The sequence below is a fragment of the Microcaecilia unicolor genome, chromosome 7, assembly GCF_901765095.1.
Source record: "Microcaecilia unicolor chromosome 7, aMicUni1.1, whole genome shotgun sequence".
Taxonomy (NCBI): Eukaryota; Metazoa; Chordata; class Amphibia; order Gymnophiona; family Siphonopidae; genus Microcaecilia; species Microcaecilia unicolor.
Genome location: NC_044037.1, coordinates 223,213,425 through 223,229,579, shown reverse-complemented (window position 1 = coordinate 223,229,579; position 16,155 = coordinate 223,213,425). Strand labels below are relative to the sequence as shown.

Below are 16,155 nucleotides of genomic sequence, written 5' to 3'. Positions count from 1 at the left end.
CTTCTAGACCTCAGTGGCAACATTTTTCAGACAGACCACTCAATCTGCGATTTGCCTGCCTCCTCATCAGTCACTGTTTATTAATTACTAGTAAAAGAGGCCCGTTTCGAACAGAAAGGAAACGGGAGCTAGCAAGGTTCCAGGGCCCCCTCCTCCCCCTCTTCTCCCCCTCCCCATCACCCCCTCCCTCCTCCCACCCGACCCCCATCTCCTCTGCCCCCCTCCCTCTCGTCTCAGGACCCCCCCTCTATCCGCGACCCCCTCTCCTCCGATTTCCGCCACCCAGCGCCTCCCTCCCTCTGTGTCTGTGGCCTGCGAGTGCAAGGAGGACATGTGCTGTTTAAAAAGTTTTACCTCTGGATCATTTAATGTGGACTAACAAAATTTATATTTTGTCTGATTGTTTATTTCAATCTTGTATATTTCTTTAATTCCATATTATGTTTGAGACATAAATGTAATGATTAAATTGAATTAAAAAAAAAAAAGTTTTACCTCCTGCTCGGCCGCCAACACTGAAGTGCAGCAAGTATAGATGCTGCTTCAGACAGGCTGTGGTTTCAGCTGTTCCTCTGGTCCCGTCCTCATTTCCTGTTTGCGGAAACTGAGAGCAATTGTGATTGCCTGTGGTTGGTCCCTTCTCCTTCTGACGTCGTGTTTCTTTCCCTGGCAACTATACAGAGTTTCCTCGAGGGCGGGGCAGTGATTGGGAGTGCGATTATGAACCCTACACGGCTTCACTGCCACGGAGTCAGCTTCAGAACGTTGGAGGTGCGAATTATTATATTAGATCATTTATAACCCCTTCGTAGTACTATCAAAAAAAATGTTTAACATTTTTTCTCTCCCAAATTTTATATATGAGCTCAACACCACTTATCTTAATTTTCTGATGGGCCATGTTTCGACTTTGGCTGTGTCAGGGTGCTGACCTAAAAATGTTAAGGGGTTATAAATGGTAATTAATAAACAGTGACTGATGAGGAGGCAAGAGTAGCCACTGAGATCTAGAAGATTGTTACATGTTGTAGTGTTATGATAAATTGAGTTTTTAGTGTTGAGTTACCATTAAAGGTTAACACTGATATGGTTTCTCATAGCTTGCAACAGCTACCCATCTATAACAACCAGAATGGTGCCATATGTTGGCTTAAGGAAATTTTGAGTCTCTGCTGTCCCTATATTAATTTCTGCAGAAAACAAATTTTTGGTTATTGGATGTAGTTTGTAAGGCATATTCCTTAATAAAGAAATAGCACACCCATAGACATTTATCCAAAGTAATTGATGTGAAGTTTTCAGACTTCAGTCAGACTGTAGTGCACCAATGAAGTGTTGATTTTTCAGTTTGAAGCAGTGCTCCATATTATTTCAAACTGTTTCTAGCTACCATACAGTTATTAACTACTACTACTTAGCATTTCAGTTATTAACTAAGTATAGATGCTACTGTCCTGTCATTTTGCCTACATATAAATTATATTTTACAATCAATGTGAAATGCAGAACATATTTTAATTCTGTACCATTATTTTCATCAGCCTGATTCATACATGGTAGGTTTATATATTTTATGGAAAACTAGTAAAAAATGCCCGTTTCTGACTCGAATGAAACGGGTGCTAGCAAGGTTTTCCTCAGAGTATGTATGTTTGAGAGAGTGTGTGTGAGAGTGACTGTGTGAGAGGGAGAGAGTGAATGTGCAAGTGGGTGTGTGTGTGAGAGGGAGAGAATGAGACTGGGTGCGAGTGAGACCGGGTGTGTGTGTGAGAGAGTGTGTGTGTGAGAGACTGAAAGTGTGTGCCAGGGGCCCCCACACCCCTCCCTCAGAGTTTCTGGATCCCCTCACCCCCTCCCTCCAAGTTTCTGGGTCCCCTCACCCCTCCCTCCCTCAGAGTTTCAGGGTCCACCCCTCCCTCCCTCAGAGTTTCAGGGTCCACCCCTTCCTCCCGCCCTCAGAGTTCAAGGGTCCACCCCTTCTTCCAGCCCTCAGAGTTCAAGGGCCCACCCCTCCCTCCGACCAAGTTTCAGGGTCCACCCCTCTCTCTCAGTTTCAGGGTCCACCCCTCCTCCCTCTGATTTTCAGGGTCCCTCCCTCTGATTTTCAGGGTCCCTCCCTCCCTTCCTTCCTCCGAGTTTCAGTGTCCATCCACCAACCCATGCAGTTCCAGGGTCCCCCACCCTCCCTCCCTTCCATCCATCCACCCTCCCTACCACAGTGCTTATCCCGTCCACCAGCAAAGTCCTGGCCTGACCCACAGCCAGCAGGAGCTGCCTCAAACTGTGTAACTCACACACATTGAGAGGCAACAGCGGTGCTGACGCAACCACGGACACTCAGCAGGATAAATTTCTCCTTCCGGTCTTCTGTCCGCATATGCAGATGTTTGTTATTTCCGTGCCGACACAGCCTTTCCTGTTTGCCGATTTGTTAGCTCTGTGCCTCCTCTCTCGGCCACAAAAAACAAACGAATGTCTACCACCGCAACGCGAGACACAGAGAGGGTAGGCGGTGCACAGGGGTGCTTACAACTATCTCGTTGGTTGGTTGCCTTGCCTCTCTCACTTTTCCGCCCTCGACGTCATCACGTTTTGACGCGAGGGCGGGACAGAGAGAGATGGTGACAGAGCGACGAACCTTATGATCCTTACAAACCCTTCACCAGTGAAGCCACGGAGTCAGCTTCAGAACGTTGACGGTGCCTTTTATTATAGTAGCGAAGTGATGTTATTCACCTATAGCAGGTGTTCTCTGAGGACAGCAGGCCAAGTATTCTCACATCTGGAAATTCCTAGCTACCAGGCTCAACGAAAACAACAATGCTAGGATAATAGAGACTTGAAATATCAAGGCCTCAAAGTCAATTAAAGGGAAACTATTTACATACTAGTTGTGAAGGTGCAGCCTGGAACCGAAGAAAACTAGGCCTAAGGGAGTGGAGTTTGATTCTAGACACCAAAAAAATTCTTCAGGACTGCCTGACTCAACTGGCTGTCACGTTGGGTATCCTGCTCAAGGCACTAATAAGATATGAAAGTGTGGACAGAAGACCATGTCGCAGTTTTGCAGATCACCTCTATGGAGGCTGACCTCAAATGGGCTACCAACTTGACCATGGCTCTGTTATTATGAGTTTTGACATACCCGAATAGAGTCAGCCCAGCCTAACCATAAGTGAAGGAGATGCAATCTGCTAGCCAATTAGAAATAATGCATTTGCTGATGGCTACCCCCGTCCAGTCTGGGTCAAAAGAAACAAAAAGCTGGGTGGACTATCTATGGGATTTGGTCAGCTCCAGATAGAAGACAAGGCTTGCTTGCTATCTAAGCTATGAAGTACACTTTCGCCAAAATGGGCATGTGGTTTTGGGAAAAATGTTGACACTATCTTAGGAAGGAACTTAGGGTTCATGCGGAGAAATCTCTATTGTGGTGAAACTTAGTTTAAGGTGGATCAGCAATTAGGGCCTGAAGCTCACTGACTCTGTGAGCTGACGTGACCAACAACAAAAAAACAACTTTCTAGGTCAAATGCTTCAGATGACAGGAATCAAGTGGCTCAAAAGGAGCTTTCATCAGCTGGGTCAGGACAATGTTGAGATCCCACAGTTGGAGATTTGACAGGGGGCTTTGTCAATGTGTGGATGAGGCGATGGTGCAGGGAGGAGGGTTATAGATTTGTTAGGATCTGTGGAACATTCTGGAGAAGGGTGAGACAATTATGGAAAGGGTGGAACCAGGCTGCCGGCATCAACATTTAAAAGGAGAAAGAAAAGCTTTTTAAGAAGAAACGGGGGAAGGCTGACAGTTGCTCAAAAGCACATGGTTCGGAACAAGGTATATTTAAAAGATACCGCCAAAACAGGGAAGGTAGGGTATCCCGACAGCGAGGTTGCACTAGAGACCATAGTAGACCAGCTGGCTTATTTTCGAAAGAGATTGCTGGCCATCTTCCGACACAAATCGGGAGATGGCCGGCGATCTCCTGAATCTGGCCAAATCGGTATAATTGAAAGCCGATTTTGGCCGGCTCCAACTGCTTTCCGTCGCGGGGCCGGCGAAAGTTCAAGCGGGCATGTCAGCATGGTAGTGAAGGCGGGATGGGGGCATGCGTTGAGATGGCCGGCTTCGCCCGATAATCGAAAAAAGAAAGCTGGCCATGACGAGAATTTGGTCCACTTTATTTGGTCCCTTTTTTTTCAGGTCCAAGTCCCAAAAAAGTGCCCCAACTGACCAGATGACCACTAGAAAGAATCAGGGATTACCTCCCCTGACTCCCCCAGTGGTCACTAACCCCCTCCCACCCTCAAAAATACAACTTTAAAAACTTTTTTTGCCAGCCTCAAATGTCATACTCAGGTCCATCGCAGCGTATACAGGTCCCTGGAGCACTTTTAGTGGGTGCAGTGCACTTCAGGCAGGTGGACCTAGGCCCATCCCCCCCCCCCCCCCCCACCTGTTACACTTGTGGTGGTATATGTTGAGCCCTCCAAAACCCCCCCAAACCCCACTGTACCTACATGTAGGTGCCCCCCTTCACCCCTTAGGACTATGGTAATGGTGTAGAGTTGTGGGGAGTGGGTTTTGGGGGGGCTCAGCACACAAGGAAAGGGAGGTATGCACCTGGGAACAATTTTTGAAGTCCACTGCAGTGCCCTCTAGGGTGCCCGGTTGGTGTCCTGGCATGTCAGGGGGGCCAGTGCACTACAAATGCTGGCTCCTGCCATGACCAAAAGGCTTGCATTTCGCCGGGTTTGAGATGGTCGGGCCTGATTTCCTTTATGGCCAAAAACCGAACCCGGCGATCTCAACATTCGACCTAAATGTTGAGATTTAGCCAGTGCCAACTGTGTTATCGAAGGACAAGATGACCGGCCATCTTTTTTGAAAATACGGTTGGCTCCGCCCATTTACGGAGCCGGCCCCGTTCGATTATGCCCCTCCAGGTGTCTTTAAATAAAGAGCAGACAGATTTTCAAGATTGCAAATAATCATTCTTAACTGCTGAGCAAGTTGTAAACAGAAACAACAAACACTATCTGAAAGTCTAACAAATAAGATGGGAGAGTTAGAATATGTTGCACTAAATGAAAAGATAGATAACAGGCATCTCTGAGACCTGGTGGAAGGAAGATAACCAATACCAGGGTACGAATTATATCACAGTGATATGATGGATTGAATTGGTGGAGGGGTAGCATTATACATTAAGGAGGGACTTGAATTGAATAGACTAAAAATTCTGCAGAACACCAAATAAATCTTGGAATCCCTATGGATAGAAATTCCATATATAAAGGGAAAAAGGATAGCAATAGGAACATACTACTGTCCACCTGGCCAGGACGAAGACAGATGCAGAAATGTTATCAGAAATTAGGGAGACTAATAAACTGGGGAACACAATAAAAATGGGTGATTTCAACTACCCTAATATTAACTGGGTAAATGTAACATCAGGGAATGCTACGGAGAAAGAGAAAGACAGGCGACAATATCTGGAAAAGCTAAGAGAAGCTAGTAGTCAGGAAAGCAAAGATGTAAATGGAAGAAAAATAGCTAATATGGTAAAATGGGGTGGGGGAAGACTTTTTTTTTTTTTAAGATACATTAGTGAAAGGAGGAAGTGCAAAAGTGGCATTGTGAGACTCAAAGGTGAGGGGGAGGAATATGTAGACGCTGATAAAGATAAGGTGGAATTACTTAACAAATATTTTTGTTCTGTGTTCACACCTGAAGGGCCGGGAGAAGGACCACAGAAAACAAACACAAATAGGAATGGAGGGGTGGTAGTCCCTGAACAATTTTCAGAGAACTGTGTTTGTAAGGAGCTAGCTAAACTAAAAGTAGACAAAGTGATGGGGCCAGATGGTATAAATCTGAGGGTACTGAAGGAACTTAGGGAAGTTCTAGCAGCTCTGCTGGCTGACCTTTTCAATGTTTCTTTAGAGTCGGGAGTGGTCCTGGAAAGCTGGAGAACAGCAGATTTGGTCCCTCTCCACAAAATTGGAAGTAAGGAAGAGGTTAGCAACCACAGGCCAGTAAGTCTTACTTCTGTGGTAAGTAAATTAATGGAAACATTTTAAAATAGAGAATAGTAAAGTTTTTCAAATCCAATGGATTACAGGACCCAGAGGCAACATGATTTTACTAGAGACGGGTCTTTTCAGACAAATCTGATTAATTTCTTTGACTGGGTGACCACAGAGTTGGATCGAGGAACAGTGCTAATGTGGTGTATTTAGATTTTATCAAAGCCTTTGACAAGGTTCCGCATAGAGGACTAATAAATAAATTGAGTGCTCTTTGTATGGGCCCTAAAGTGACTGACTAGGCTAGGAATTGGTTGAGTGGAAGGCGACAGAGGGTAGTAGTAAATGAAGCTCATTCTGAGAAAAAGGATATTACCAATTGTGTGCCACAAGGTTCAGTTCTTGGGCCGTTTTTTTAAAACATTTTTGTAAGCGATATTGCTGAAGGGCTGTCTGGTAAGGTTTGCAATCTGCAATAGGGTAGACACCCCTGATGGTGTGGATAACATGAGGAAAGACAGCAAAGCTAGAGGAATGGTCTGGAATTTGGCAGCTAAGATTTAATCATAAGAAAAATGCAGGGTCATGCATTTGGGCTGCAAAAACCAGAGGGAACGGTACACTTAAGCGGATTGCACTGTGTGTGTGTGTGTGTGTATGTGTATAGCGAATGCTACATACCTGTAGAAGGTATTCTCCGAGGACAGCAGGCTGATTGTTCTCACTGATGGGTGACGTCCACGGCAGCCCCTCCAATCGGAAACTTCACTAGCAAAGGCCTTTGCTAGTCCTCGCGCGCTCATGCGCACCGCGCATGCGCGGCCGTCTTCCCGCCCGAACCGGCTCGTGTTCGTCAGTCCCATATGTAGCAAAACAAAGCAAGGGAAGACACAACTCCAAAGGGGAGGTGGGCGGGTTTGTGAGAACAATCAGCCTGCTGTCCTCGGAGAATACCTTCTACAGGTATGTAGCATTCGCTTTCTCCGAGGACAAGCAGGCTGCTTGTTCTCACTGATGGGGTATCCCTAGCCCCCAGGCTCACTCAAAACAACAACCATGGTCAATTGGGCCTCGCAACGGCGAGGACATAACTGAGATTGACCTAAAAAATTTACCAACTAACTGAGAGTGCAGCCTGGAACAGAACAAACAGGGCCCTCGGGGGGTGGAGTTGGATCCTAAAGCCCAAACAGGTTCTGAAGAACTGACTGCCCGAACCGACTGTCGCGTCGGGTATCCTGCTGCAGGCAGTATTGAGATGTGAATGTGTGGACAGATGACCACGTCGCAGCTTTGCAAATTTCTTCAATAGAGGCTGACTTCAAGTGGGCTACCGACGCAGCCATGGCTCTAACATTATGAGCCGTGACATGACCCTCAAGAGCCAGCCCCGCCTGGGCGTAAGTGAAGGAAATGCAATCTGCTAGCCAATTGGATATGGTGCGTTTCCCCACAGCCACTCCCCTCCTATTGGGATCAAAAGAAACAAACAATTGGGCGGACTGTCTGTTGGGCTGTGTCCGCTCCAGGTAGAAGGCCAATGCTCTCTTGCAGTCCAATGTGTGCAACTGATGTTCAGCAGGGCAGGAATGAGGACGGGGAAAGAATGTTGGCAAGACAATTGACTGGTTCAGATGGAACTCCGACACAACCTTTGGCAAGAACTTAGGGTGAGTGCGGAGGACTACTCTGTTATGATGAAATTTGGTGTAAGGGGCCTGGGCTACCAGGGCCTGAAGCTCACTGACTCTACGAGCTGAAGTAACTGCCACCAAGAAAATGACCTTCCAGGTCAAGTACTTCAGATGGCAGGAATTCAGTGGCTCAAAAGGAGGTTTCATCAGCTGGGTGAGGACGACATTGAGATCCCATGACACTGTAGGAGGCTTGATAGGGGGCTTTGACAACAGCAAACCTCTCATGAAGCGAACAACTAAAGGCTGTCCTGAGATCGGCTTACCTTCCACACGGTAATGGTATGCACTAATCGCACTAAGGTGAACCCTTACAGAGTTGGTCTTGAGACCAGACTCAGACAAGTGCAGAAGGTATTCAAGCAGGGTCTGTGTAGGACAAGAGCGAGGATCTAGGGCCTTGCTGTCACACCAGACGGCAAACCTCCTCCACAGAAAGAAGTAACTCCTCTTAGTGGAATCTTTCCTGGAAGCAAGCAAGATGCGGGAGACACCCTCTGACAGACCCAAAGAGGCAAAGTCTACGCTCTCAACATCCAGGCCGTGAGAGCCAGGGACCGGAGGTTGGGATGCAGAAGCGCCCCTTCGTCCTGTGTGATGAGGGTCGGAAAACACTCCAATCTCCAGGGTTCTTCGGAGGACAACTCCAGAAGAAGAGGGAACCAGATCTGACGCGGCCAAAAAGGAGCAATCAGAATCATGGTGCCTCGATCTTGCTTGAGTTTCAACAAAGTCTTCCCCACCAGAGGTATGGGAGGATAAGCATACAGCAGACCCTCCCCCCAATCCAGGAGGAAGGCATCCGATGCCAATCTGCCGTGGGCCTGAAGCCTGGAACAGAACTGAGGGACTTTGTGGTTGGCTCGAGATGCGAAGAGGTCTACCAAGGGGGTGCCCCACACCTGGAAGATCTGTCGCACTACCTTGGAATTGAGCGACCACTCGTGAGGTTGCATAATCCTGCTCAACCTGTCGGCCAGACTGTTGTTTACGCCTGCCAGATATGTGGCTTGGAGCACCATGCCGTGACGGCGAGCCCACAGCCACATGCTGACGGCTTCCTGACACAGGGGGCGAGATCCGGTGCCCCCCTGCTTGTTGATGTAGTACATGGCAACCTGGTTGTCTGTCTGAATTTGGATAATTTGGTGGGACAGCCGATCTCTGAAAGCCTTCAGAGCGTTCCAGATCGCTCGTAACTCCAGAAGATTGATCTGCAGATCGCGTTCCTGGAGGGACCAGCTTCCTTGGGTGTGAAGCCCATCGACATGAGCTCCCCACCCCAGGAGAGACGCATCCGTGGTCAGCACTTTTTGAGGCTGAGGAATTTGGAAGGGACGTCCCAGAGTCAGATTGGACCAAATCGTCCACCAATACAGGGATTCGAGAAAACTCATGGACAGGTGGATTACGTCTTCTAGATCCCCAGCAGCCTGGAACCACTGGGAAGCTAGGGTCCATTGAGCAGATCTCATGTGAAGGTGGGCCATGGGACTCACATGGTCTGTGGAGGCCATGTGGCCTAGCAATCTCAACATCTGCCGAGCTGTGATCTGCTGGGACGCTCGCACCCGCGAGACGAGCGACAACAAGTTGTTGGCTCTCGTCTCTGGGAGATAGGCGTGAGCTGTCCGAGAATCCAGCAGAGCTCCTATGAATTCGAGTCTCTGCACTGGGAGAAGATGGGACTTTGGATAATTTATCACAAACCCCAGTAGCTCCAGGAGGCGAATAGTCATCTGCATGGACTGCAGGGCTCCTGCCTCGGATGTGTTCTTCACCAGCCAATCGTCGAGATATGGGAACACGTGCACTCCCAGCCTGCGAAGCGCCGCTGCTACTACAGCCAGGCACTTTGTGAACACCCTGGGCGCAGAGGCGAGCCCAAAGGGTAGCACACAGTACTGGAAGTGACGTGTGCCCAGCTGAAATCGCAGATACTGTCTGTGAGCTGGCAGTATCGGGATGTGTGTGTAGGCATCCTTCAAGTCCAGAGAGCATAGCCAATCGTTTTCCTGAATCATGGGAAGGAGGGTGCCCAGGGAAAGCATCCTGAACTTTTCTTTGACCAGATATTTGTTCAGGGCCCTTAGGTCTAGGATGGGACGCATCCCCCCTGTTTTCTTTTCCACAAGGAAGTACCTGGAATAGAATCGCAGCCCTTCTTGCCCGGATGGCACGGGCTCGACCGCATTGGCGCTGAGAAGGCCGGAGAGTTCCTCTGCAAGTACCTGCTTGTGCTGGAAGCTGTAAGACTGAGCTCCCGGAGGACAATTTGGAGGTTTTGAGGTCAAATTGAGGGTGTATCCCTGCCGGACTATTTGGAGAACCCACTGATCGGAGGTTATGAGAGGCCACCTTTGGTGAAAAGCTTTCAACCTCCCTCCGACTGGCAGGTCGCCCGGCACTGACACTTGGATGTCGGCTATGCTCTGCTGGAGCCAGTCAAAAGCTCGTACCTTGCTTTTGCTGGGGAGCCGAGGGGCCTTGCTGAGGCGCACGCTGCTGACGAGAGCGAGCGCGCTGGGGCTTAGCCTGGGCCGCAGGCTGTCGGGAAGGAGGATTGTACCTACGCTTGCCAGAAGAGTAGGGAACAGTCTTCCTTCCCCCAAAAAATCTTCTACCTGTAGAGGTAGAGGCTGAAGGCTGCCGGCGGGAGAACTTGTCGAATGCGGTGTCCCGCTGGTGGAGCTGCTCTACCACCTGTTCGACTTTCTCTCCAAAAATGTTATCCGCACGGCAAGGCGAGTCCGCAATCCGCTGCTGGATTCTATTCTCCAGGTCGGAGGCACGCAGCCATGAGAGCCTGCGCATCACCACACCTTGAGCAGCGGCCCTGGACGCAACATCAAAGGTGTCATACACCCCTCTGGCCAGGAATTTTCTGCACGCCTTCAGCTGCCTGACCACCTCCTGAAAAGGCTTGGCTTGCTCAGGGGGGAGCGCATCAACCAAGCCCGCCAACTGCCGTACATTGTTCCGCATGTGTATGCTCGTGTAGAGCTGGTAGGACTGAATTTTGGCCACGAGCATAGAAGAATGGTAGGCCTTCCTCCCAAAGGAGTCTAAGGTTCTAGAGTCCTTGCCCGGGGGCGCCGAAGCATGCTCCCTAGAACTCTTAGCCTTCTTTAGGGCCAAATCCACAACTCCAGAATCATGAGGCAACTGAGTGCGCATCAGATCTGGGTCCCCATGGATCCGGTACTGGGACTCGATCTTCTTGGGAATGTGGGGATTAGTTAAAGGCTTGGTCCAGTTCGCCAGCAATGTCTTTTTTAGGACATGGTGCATGGGTACAGTGGACGCTTCCTTAGGTGGAGAAGGATAGTCCAGGAGCTCAAACATTTCAGCCCTGGGCTCGTCCTCCACAACCACCGGGAAGGGGATGGCCGTAGACATCTCCCGGACAAAGGAAGCAAAAGACAGACTCTCGGGAGGAGAAAGCTGTCTCTCAGGAGAGGGAGTGGGATCGGAAGGAAGACCCTCAGACTCCTCGTCAGAGAAATATCTGGGATCTTCTTCCTCTTCCCACGAGGCCTCACCCTCGGTGTCAGACACAAGTTCACGGACCTGTGTCTGCAACCGTGCCCGACTCGACTCCGTGGAGCCACGTCCACGATGGGGGCGTCGAGAGGTAGACTCCCTCGCCCGCATCGGCGAAGCTCCCTCCGCCGACGTAGTCGGGGAGCCTTCCTGGGAGGCGACGGCAGCCGGTACCGCACGCGGCACCGACGCCGGAGACCTCACCTCGGGCGATGGGCCAGCCGGCGCCACGCTCGACGGTACCGGTGGCGCAAGCACCGCCGGTACCGGAGGGGAAGGGCGCAACAGCTCTCCCAGAATCTCTGGGAGAACGGCCTGGAGGCTCTCGTTCAGAGCGGCTGCAGAGAAAGGCATGGAGGTCGATGCAGGCGTCGATGTCAGAACCTGTTCCGGGCGTGGAGGCTGTTCCGGGCTGTCCAGAGTGGAGCGCATCGACACCTCCTGAACAGAGGGTGAGCGGTCCTCTCGGTGCTGATGCCTGGTGGGTGCCGACTCCCTCGGCGACCCAGAGCTCTCGGTGCCGACCCGGGAAGGAGACCGATGACGATGCTTCTTCGATTTCTTGGAACGAAGCATGTCACCGGAGCTTCCCGGCACCGACGAGGAGGACGTAGAATCCAGTCGTCGCTTCCTCGGGGCCGAGGCCGAAGGAGGTCGGTCTCGGGGGGGCTGTACCGCAGGAGCCCTCAGGGTAGGGGGAGACCCACCCGAAGGCTCACCGCCACCAGCAGGGGAATGGACAGCCCTCACCTGCACTCCAGACGAAGCACCACCGTCCGACGACATCAGCAGACGAGGTCCCGGTACCACCAACGTCGATGCAGCTATCCGATGTCTCGGCGCCGATGCAGAGGGCCGATGCCTCGATGCACTGGCGGCCGAGGATGAAGCTCTGGACGCTGAAGACGTCGATGCACTCGATACCCCCGGTGCCGATGCCGACGAAGAGCCCGAGAACAAAACGTTCCACTGGGCCAATCTCGCTACCTGAGTCCGCTTTTGCAAAAGGGAACACAGACTACAGGCCTGCGGGCGGTGCCCAGCCCCCATGTACTGAAGACACGACGCGTGCCTGTCAGTGAGCGAGATGACCCGGGCGCACTGGGTGCACTTCTTGAAGCCGCTGGTAGACTTCGATGTCATGGGCGGAAAAATCACGCCGGCGAAATCAAAAGTCGAAATGGCGGAAAAGGCACCGAAAAAACAAGGGGAAGAAAACTTCGACCCGAGGCCTAAAAGCGGCCTACCCCGACGACGAAAGAAAACTTACCGGGGCGAAAGCTGAAAATAGTGGAGGAAGAAAAGACCAAGAGTCTTTTCCCACACAGAAAGGAATAGAATTTTTCTTTTTCGAAAAACACACGAACGAACGCACGAGGTCGACTTTGCGGGGCCCGACACGGCGAAACACGACCGTACCGAGCGCGGACAAAAGAAGACTGACGAACATGAGCCGGTTCGGGCGGGAAGACGGCCACGCATGCGCGGTGCGCATGAGCGTGCGAGGACTAGCAAAGGCCTTTGCTAGTGAAGTTTCCGATTGGAGGGGCTGCCGTGGACGTCACCCATCAGTGAGAACAAGCAGCCTGCTTGTCCTCGGAGAAATATATATATATTTTTTTGTTTGTTTTTTTGAGAAAACTGCCTGTCAGCTTTTACACCTCTGCAAGGGAAGCATGTGTGATCATTCTGGCTAGGGCTTGACATGTAAACATGAAATGTATAAATTTCCCTTTTGAGGCTTTGCTATTTAGAGACATAGGGTCATGTTTACTAAAGGGTGTTAAGATTTGGCGTTAACACAGACTTTAGTACGTGTTAATTACTCATCTAATATTTTCCTTTTATGCAGGTCATACGCTAATGTAGTCATTAACACGTGGTAAATACTAGGATTTAATGCTGGATCAGTTAGTGATGCCTATGTAGGAGGCACTAAATGATCCAGCGTGAACTCAGCTTTTATCCAGTTAGCACGTTACTTTGAATGCTCTAGCAGGGTAATGTTTGCATGTCCATGACACTTTCTTCCTGAAAATTTCCTTACACACGCTAAGCGGTATACTACCACTGAATGCCTTAACACCATCATGCGCATGTTAAGGGCTAGTAAACATGCCCCATAATTATCAATGTGGGCTATCATTAAGACATTATTTTACCATAGGTCCCACAGTTATTCACAGTGCTTTTTTCGAAGAAAAAAAGGTGCTGGTACTCATTATGGGCGGGGTCACCACATATGGCTCCACCCCATATGATAGCCACACCCACATTAGCCACACCCCTTATGCCAGCTATGGCGCATATAAACAGACATCATTGAAAATATTATACTAGTATAGGAGAACAAAATAACGTGATTTTTTTCATTATAAATAATTTCTGTAAGCTGTTACAGCTCCAGTACATCCAGTGCAAAATAAGACAGCAGGTGTAAGTTCTCAAATTGGACATATTTCAAACACTAAAATGAAAATAAAATGATTTTTTTCTACCTTTGTTGTCTGGTGACTTTGTTTTTCTTTCCATATTGGTCCCAGTCTCTGATTCTGCTGCTCTCTACCTGTTCATGTAATTCCGTTTCCAGGGCTTCCTTTCCATTTATTTCTTTGCTTTCTGTCTTTCTTCTTCATTTCTTGTCCTATATCCGTAAGTAAAAGCTGTCCACTGGAACCAGCTTCTGCCTATTTTCTTCATCCATGTGCAGTTTTTCTTCTCTCTTCCTTTTCCCTCATCTCCTCACTCTTCCCTCCCCACCATCCATGTCCAGCATTTCTTCTCTCTCCCTTCCCTCTCCTCTATCCATGTCCTGCAACTCTCTTCTCTCCCCTGCCCCCCTCCAGCCATCCATACCCACCCAGCGATTCCCTTGGCTCCCCTGCCCACCCTCCAGCCATCCATACACACCCAGCGATTCCTTTGGCTCCCCTGCCCCCCCTCCAGGCATCCATACCCACCCAGCGATTCCCTTGGCTCCCCTGCCCCCCCTCCAGGCACCCATACTCACCCAGCGATTCCCTTCTCTCCCCTGCCCACCTCCAGGCACCCATACCCACCCAGCGATTCCCTTGGCTCTCCTGCCCCCCCCTCCAGGCATCCATACCCACCCAGTGATTCCCTTCTCTCCCCTGCCCCCCCTCCAGGCATCCATACCCACCCAGCGATTCACTTCGCTCCCCTGCCCCCCCTCCAGGCATCCATACCCACCCAGCGATTCTCCTCGCTCCCCTGCCTCCGTCGCAGCAGCCGTAGTGAAAGGCCGTCTCTAGCCTTTCCTTCGTTTCCAGTCAGTGTCCCGCCTTCGCGGAAAGAGGAAATGACGTCAGAAGAAGGCGGAACACTGACTGGAAACGAAGGGAAGGCTAGAGACGGCCTTTCACTGCGGCTGCTGCGGAGGTAAATGATCAACCATGATTTAAACCCCCCCAGAGCGTGGGAGATGAGGTAAGCATGACTTGTGGCGCCCTCCTGCCATGCTTACCTCACTTACCGCCGGCTCGCCTGCCACAACAACCGGCTCACAAGAGCTCTTGCGAGCTGGCTCCAGCACACCACGCCTCTGGGGGACTGAGAGGAAGTGCAGGGCAAAAAAAAAAAAAGGTGCCGGTACGCCACACTGTTGCGTACCGGCACAAAAAAAAAGCACTGGTTATTCATAACTGGGGTTAACAGCAAAATAACACATCTTGACGGTGACTCCAATTATACAAATGGAGGTAGCAAAAAATCAGGCCTTACACTCAGAAGTTATCGAGTGATACTGCTCTTTTTCTGATTGTGTAAGATTGTGAAATTAATGCTCCAGCTGTACATGTATTTGCTAATGTTCTTATATGTATTTTATAAAAGGCTCTGTGATTGGCAGAGCCTTTTGTACAATACTAGGGGGGGGGGGGGGGCACCATGAATGTCCTGACTTGGACATCCCAATTCCCACCTAAATGACCTGTGCAAAATTGGACTTTCAGTATCTCTGCATAAACAATTGTTAGACTAGATAGCCATTAATTTGGACATGTACACATAAAAGCAATATGAACGGTCTTTTATAATTAAAATGATTCAATATCAACAATGCAGTTAACAAATTAAAATGTGCTTTTAAATCTTTTGGTATATATAAAAGTTGCATTATTTATTTCACACTCTTTGGGGAAAAATGCTCAAAACATCCATCAATACTTGGCAGGACTATATCATTCCATCATCAGTTTACAGAAACAAGATAATATTCTCTAGGAACAATTTATGAAAAAGCCTGAATCATATTTCATATCTGCCATAAAAGCTCATCAGAGTAATAACCCTTCTTCTCCTGGGTGTTATCTCACCATCTGCTGCTCTATTACTTATCTTTATTTTGCAACTAATTAACAGCATAATCTTCTAAATTCGGCAAGTTAATTATCATTATTGTGGTCTTTGCAACATCATCAGTCCTCATGAAGCCTTGTCTCTCTACCCCCAGAGAACATATGAAAATGAAGTAGGTTGCAGGAGGGTCTGTTTCTTTAGAGTGGGCTCATTAGGTGTTTGCTGATGAGCTCGGCATGCAGAGAGACAGGTCACAAGAATTCTGCTGAACACAAGGTTCCATGCAGAGACTAACCGAGTTAATGTACATTTCTAAACATTTGCCAAGCTGCCCTCTGTCAGCTCTCAGTAGAAGCCCCCTGCAGCAAACCTACCGACTATCTGCTGTGTGTAAAACTATTTCTCAGTTTGTCACAGAGGTCTTTATATATAGGATTTTCAACTGTGGAGCACAGTTTAATGATCAGAACTGAGTTTTCTTAGGAATCCTTAATAGTTAAGCTGACAGAAACGGACTTCTATTTTCTCTTAATGGATGAATTCGGCAGTTTTCTTAAACAGATGCTGT

General features: G+C 49.3%; 1 protein-coding gene across 1 annotated transcript in view; it reads right to left on the bottom strand.

The window, feature by feature from the left end:
* ATF2 (activating transcription factor 2) overlaps positions 1-16,155 on the bottom strand; it is a 220,865-nt gene that overhangs the window by 46,125 nt on the left and 158,585 nt on the right.